This window comes from Canis lupus, chromosome 6 (genome assembly GCF_048164855.1).
Source record: "Canis lupus baileyi chromosome 6, mCanLup2.hap1, whole genome shotgun sequence".
Classification (NCBI taxonomy): domain Eukaryota; kingdom Metazoa; phylum Chordata; class Mammalia; order Carnivora; family Canidae; genus Canis; species Canis lupus.
In genome coordinates, this window is record NC_132843.1 from 41,078,887 (window position 1) to 41,085,586 (window position 6,700).

The following is a 6,700-nucleotide window of genomic DNA, read 5'->3' on the forward strand; positions in this document are numbered from 1 at the left end:
ATGCGGACAGAGGCTGGAGTGACACAGCCATGAGCCATGGATGCCAGCAACCACAGGAACCTGCGGGAAGCCACAGACCAGCTCCCCCGGAGCCTCTGCAGGGAGCGTGGCCTTGCGGGGGCCTGGGTTTCCACCTAGTGAAACAGATTTTAGACTTCTGGTCTCCAAAACTGTGACAGAACTTCCTCCTGTTGTTTTACACCACTGTGTTCATGATCATCCGTTATAGCAGCCCCCAGAAACCCATACAGTGTGTATAAAAATCCCTCGGGGCATTTGCTTAAACTTCTGATTCCCCGAGACCCTCCCACCACCCCCTCCAAAGAAAGCTCTGAGTCAGTGGGCCAGAGGTGGGCTGTGGAGTCTGCAGAGACGATGCCACGCAGGGGCCGGAGACCACACCCGGAGAGGCTCTGGGCAGCTGACAGCTGTGGCACCCGCTCCACCTTCTAAGCAGGGACAGTCTTTGCACAAAGCCCTGAGCAAGGGGACAGGTCTGGGCAAGCTGGCAGGCGTCCACAGTACAACACAGTTTCTCAGTTTCCACAGAAACTCCAGGCCCAAGCCGGCATCAGAAACACTTGCAGGCCTGGGCCTTGGGGGCCCCACCTTCTCATGTTTATCCACTTTCCCTGGATTTAACCTTGGCCCAGTATCCATCGTTGCAATCCTCGTGGACACATCGGTCTCCAGGAGAAATCCAGCCACTCCATGTGGGAAAGGGAAAGAAATACTTATTTTCAGCTTTGAATACACTGCCTGGGATCTGAAGTTGTCACCCACTCGAGTCATCTGACTCCACCCTGAGCAGTCATTTCTTTTTTTAAAAGATTTTATTTATTTATTCATGAGAGACACAGAGAGAGGCAGAGACACAGGCAGAGGAAGAAGCAGGCTCCCTGAGGGGAACCTGTTGCGGGACTCCATCCCAGGACCCCAGGATCACGCCCTGAGCTGAAGGCAGATGCTCAACCACTGAACTACCCAGGTGTCCCCTGAGAAGTCATTTCATTTTTTGTTTTTTGTTTTTACTGAAGTTTGATTTGTTAACATATAGTATAACACCCAGTGCTCATCCCATCAAGTGCCCCCCTCAGTGCCCATTACTCAGTCACCCCATCCTCCCGCCCACCTCCCCTTCCACAACATTTTGTTTCCCAGAGTTAGGAGTCTCTCATTGTTTGTCTCCCTCTCTAATTTTCCCCACTCATTTTCCCTCCTTTCTTACACCATACACAAAGATAAACTTGAAATGGATGAAAGATCTAAATGTGAGACAAGATTCCATCAAAATCCTAGAGGAGAACACAGGCAACACCCTTTTTGAACTTGGCCATAGCAACTTCTTACAAGATACATCTATGAAGGCAAGAGAAACAAAAGCAAAAATGAACTATTGGGACTTAATCAGGATAAAAACTTCTGCACAGCAAAGGATACAGTCAACAAAACTAAAAGACAACCTACAGAATGGGAGAAGATATTTGCAAATGACCTATCAGATAAAGGGCTAGTATCCAAGATCTATAAAGAACTTCTTAAACTCAACACCAAAGAAACAAACAATCCAATCATGAAATGGGCAAAAGACATGAAGAGAAATCTCACAGAGGAAGACACAGGCATGGCCAACACGCACATGAGAAAATGCTCTGCATCACTTGCCATCAGGGAAATACAAATCAAAACCACAATGAGATACCACCTCACACCAGTGAGAATGGGGGAAATTAACAAGGCAGGAAACCACAAATGTTGGAGAGGATGCGGAGAAAAGGGAACCCTCTTACACTGTTGGTGGGAATGTGAACTGGTGCAGCCACTCAGGAAAACTGTGTGGAGGTTCCTCAAAGAGTTAAAAATAGACCTGCCCTACGACCCAGCAATTGCACTCCTGGGGATTTACCCCAAAGATACAGATGCAGTGAAACACCGGGACACCTGCACCCCGATGTTCATAGCAGCCATGGCCACAATAGCCAAACTGTGGAAGGAGCCTCGGTGTCCACCGAAAGATGAGTGGATAAAGAAGATGTGGTCTATGTATACAATGGAATATTCCTCAGCCGTTAGAAACAACAAATACCCACCATTTGCTTTGACATGGATGGGACTGGAGGGTATTATGCTGAGTGAAGTAAGTCAGTCAGAGAAGGTCAAACATTATTTGGTCTCACTCATACGGGGAATATGAGCAGTCATTTCAAACACGAGTCTGGCCCTGCTGCTCCAGAGCTGAAAGCCCCAGGGGTGGCCTGTTGTTCAAGGAAAACAGGATGGGAGGGGTCCCACGGCCTGTTGACCCCAAGTGGACAGGCCCTTTCCTCACTGCCCTGCCCCTCCTGACTTTCCTTCAGGCCCAGGAACATGGGTTCCTCCAGACCCCGAGGGACCCAGGGAAGGTGCTCTGGATGCCCCCAAACACACCTTCTTACCCTCTCTCGCTGCGAACCTCGACCCCTGCCCCTCAATCATTTCCTTGCTGCCCCTGCACCCAGCAGGCTCTGACCTCTGCAAGGACAGCTGTCTGTGTGTGTCCTGCTCATCGCCACATCACTGGCGCCTGGAAAGCTCCCAGAGTGTCGTGAGAACCAAATACATACCTGGTGAATAAATGAGCACACGGGGGTGTGAGACACCCCACGGCTGGACACGGTGCAGCGGGCAGGCCAGACAGGCATCTTCGTGCAGGGGTCAGTGAACCGCCACGGCCCTGGCACAGCTGGGTTCCCTGGCTCTGCTTCTCCCTGAGCCTCCCGGCACATTCCCATTAGAGCAAGTCCCGCGTCCTGCCCACGGCAGAGGAAGCACAGCTTCCAGCTCCACGAGGGGCTCCTTCCGCCACCCGCCTGAATTACCCGCCGTCACATCCAGATGCCCAGGCGCCTTCCGGGCAGGTAGATCTGCACCGCTGCTCCCGGGGCCCTCAGTTCCGAGGCAGGAAAGCCAAGTGCGCAGAGTCAGGAGCGTTCCGCTCACCGGCCCCTCCTGCGCAGACGGCGACCACCTCCCCGGGATCCGGCTGGTGCCCGGGAGGAAACAGCCTGTGCTGGGAGCTCTGTCATCCAGGACAGACGTCTGCACGACCTCACGCCCCACACCCCTACAGGAGCCACCGCCGGCGCCGTCCAGGAAGCCCAGGGTCCCCCACAGAGGCGGGAGGCTGGCAGGTTGGCCCCTGGTAGCACCTGAGTCACGTGGCTCCCTTGGCATGCCCAGCCATGAGCCAGGGCGCTGGGCTCGAGCCACAGAAGGATCCAGGCTGCATCGTCCTCTCGGCAAGGACCATAAATCATCCAAGGGCCTGAATGTGCTCTTCAGACAGTTGCAGTTCATGAAGCTTATGGCACTCACAACTATAACTCGGGAAAGGGATGGATAAGCTGACAGCATCCTCTCTCCTGGGCGCCCCTACTGCGGATTTCCCAGGTGAGCAACGGATGAATTGACATCAGGTGTTGCTGGCGGGAATGTAAGCTGGGGCAGCCCTTTGGAAACAGTCTGACAATCCTCAAATGCCACACCTAGCACTACACGGTCACTCCAGGTACCCTTCCGCCCCAGGAAATGGAAGCAGTGAACACAGGGCCACACGAAAACTTGGACTTAAATGCCCTTAACAGCATTATTCATAGCAGCCAAGAGCGGAAACAACCCCAGTGTCCATCAGGGGATGGAAGGATGGACACTCATGCTCTATCCGGGCAAGGGATGAAAAGCCATAGAAAGCAATGAGGTACGAAGCCAAGTGGCAACACGTGTGACCCTTGAAAACATTGTGCCACATGAGAGGAGCTGGTTCCCAAAGGCCACGTGGTGTATGGTTCCAGTTATGAGGAACATCCAGAATGGGCAAATCCATGGAAATGGAGAGCAGGTGTTGGTTGCCACGTACTAGCCACACAGGGTAACTGGGGTTGATTACAAAGAGGTATGAGGTTTCTTTCTGGGGTGCTGGAAATGTTCTGGAAGTAGATGCCAGGGATGGTTGCACAGCACAAGAAGTGTGCTGAGGATCACAGGATTATAATACTTCCAGTTGGAGAGTTTTATAGTGTGTGAATTTCATTTCAATAGAAAACAAGAGAAAATGGTATGTCGGAGAAGACCCGCTATGATCCACGCGCTCATTAGTGGTCTCTAACACAAACACTGGTCCCTCCTGCCCAGGACAGTGAGTATCCCCTCATGCCCAGGATTGCCAGGCTGAAGGCGAAACCCTGGGCACCAGCTTCAAGCAAGAAGGCAGGGTCAGGAGTGTGGGCTCACCCCTCTCCTGGTCTGTGGAATCTCTGTGGGATCACACACCGCAGCCGCCAGCCCTGGCAGGAAGGGTCCCAGCTAAGCCCAGCTAGGGGACTGACTGAGAGTGTCCCCTAGCGACCAGCCCAGATCCAGGGCACTGCGTACTTTGGAGCTGCTCATGTTGTCACCGCGTCACTATGTCACACACTGCCTACCCTCAGTTCCTGCTGCTGAGTGGCTGTGGATGCCCTGCATCATCCACCTTCTCCGCTGAACCCTTCCCTTCAGCCCACAAACCACTTCAGTGTCTCCTGTTCCTCACCTGTCCTGCACCCTCACCCCAGCCCCATCCCTCCCTTTCTTGTTGCAACAGTTGCACCAGAGATGTGAGACACTCACAGAGCCAAATTCTGTCCTCCAGGCCTCTCTGCTTGTCACTCAGTCCAATGCTCAATGGAGACCATGAGCCAATGGTCCTCACCACCTTGATGTCACCAAAACCAGTGGTTACTCCTCATCCCCATCTTATTTGACTACCAGTAGCATTTGGACACAGGTCAATGCTCTTTCCTTCTAGAAAGAACTGCACAAGGGGTGTCCTTGAGTGGGCAAGAGGTGTTCAGATCTAGACCCAAGGGGGAGGCTGGTCTTAGCTGGGAGCACAGAGTCCATCCCTGTCCCAGGGCCAAAGGCAGGTGTGCACATGAGGGTAGATGTGACCCTGGGACAGTGGAAGTTCTCTGCTGGCTGTAGCATTTACCTGCAGGACTAGGAATTAAGAACATCGCTGAGAGTGAGAATGAGGTACAGGTGTTGGGGATTTGAAAGGTATGAAATAGTGTCTGTGACCCCAGGTCAGCAAAAGGCCAGGAGACACGGTGCGGCCACCAGGCAGCATAAGAACCCAGCTGCGCTAGGGAGTGTCCACCAAGGTGAGACAAATCAGCATGTGTATTCATCATCAATTGCTGCTAACGAGTTACCCCAAACTCAGTGGCCTAGAACAATAAATATTTATTTTCTTGCGATTTCTGTGCAAGGAAGTCAGGGGTAGCTTAGCTGGGTAGTTCCAGCCCGAGGGTCTTCCTTGGAGCTGATGCTGGCTGGGGTGGCCACCCACCAAAGGCCTGACCGGGCAGAGGTCACTTCCAAGATGGTGCACTCAGGTGGCTGCTGGCAGGAGGTGCCCCCCTCACTCTGCGGGCTCTCCACGGGGAGCCTGAGTGTCCTTATGACACGGCGGCTGCCTTCCTCCAGTGCAGGCAACACAGAGACCACAGAGGAAACCACAGTGCCTTGTATGACCTGGTCTCCAATGTGGCACACTGTCACCTCCAGTTCGTCTGCTCACTAGCAACAAGCCTGAGGTCCAGGCCGCTCTGGGAGGAAGGCAATCAGCCTTCACCTCTCACAGGGAGGAAGGTCGGACACTTCAGTCACGTCCCGCCGTGCAGGCTCAGATATGGGCTCAGGCTGGGTGGAAAGTTGGGTCCGAGCCGTGATGCTGCCGATCAGACGTGGAATCTGCTGAGGGTTGCACGCACGGGGCTGCAGCAGCCTGAGCACCAGGACTCGTGGGTCCTGCTCCCGCTGCCCTCTGTGAGCAAGTCTTCGCTTTGGTCCACCACCCACCTCTGCCCCGCTCTCGGCTGGCCGCCTCGGAGCGCTCCTTGTTTTTGCTCCAGGCAGGCTTTGGCTTCCCACCTCGGCCTCTCCAGCTCCAACTCCGTCTCCTGGCCTCTCAAGGGCAGTTCCCACCCCCAACAAGCAGACAATGCCTCGTGGTCCTCAGCAGGGGTCCCGGGAGAGAATCGAATTGGCCCAGCTCACCTTTTGGAGGCAGGCATGCCGGTCCCGTCACCAAGCAGGCTGAGGATGGGCGGCTGGGGCACGAGGTCCGGGCTCGGCCTGTCGCCCTCAAAGCTTCTCAGCCTTCTCACGCACGGGCCCTGGGGTGCAGCAGCTGCCCCCTCGTTCCCGGCTGGAGGCTGTGCTGCTCCCTAGCTGGCAGTGCCCATGCCTGCCTGCACTAGGGATCTGCACCCTGCAGGTGGTGTGATGACATGCTGAAGGATAAATGTGACGCGCATTCTTTCTTTGTTTTCTTTTTAAGATTTTATTTATTTATTCGCGAGAAACACAGAGAGAGAGGCAGAGACACAGGCAGAGGGAGAAGCAGGCTCCATGCACGGAGCCCAATGTGGGACCTGATCCCAGGACCCCGGGATCACGCCCTAAGCTAAAGGTAGACGCTCAATCACTGAGCCACCCAGGTGTCCCCATGATGTGCTTTCTTGAATTATCATCTTCACTGACAGATCCGTTTGTAAGAGGAATTTTTAAAATGTTCAGCATGAAATATATTGAGGAAGCTGCCAGGCTCAAGTCCCGAGGAAAGCGTGTTAGCTCTCCCCCTCCCCCAACCCTGCCGTGTAGGAAGCTTTTTCCCATTTAG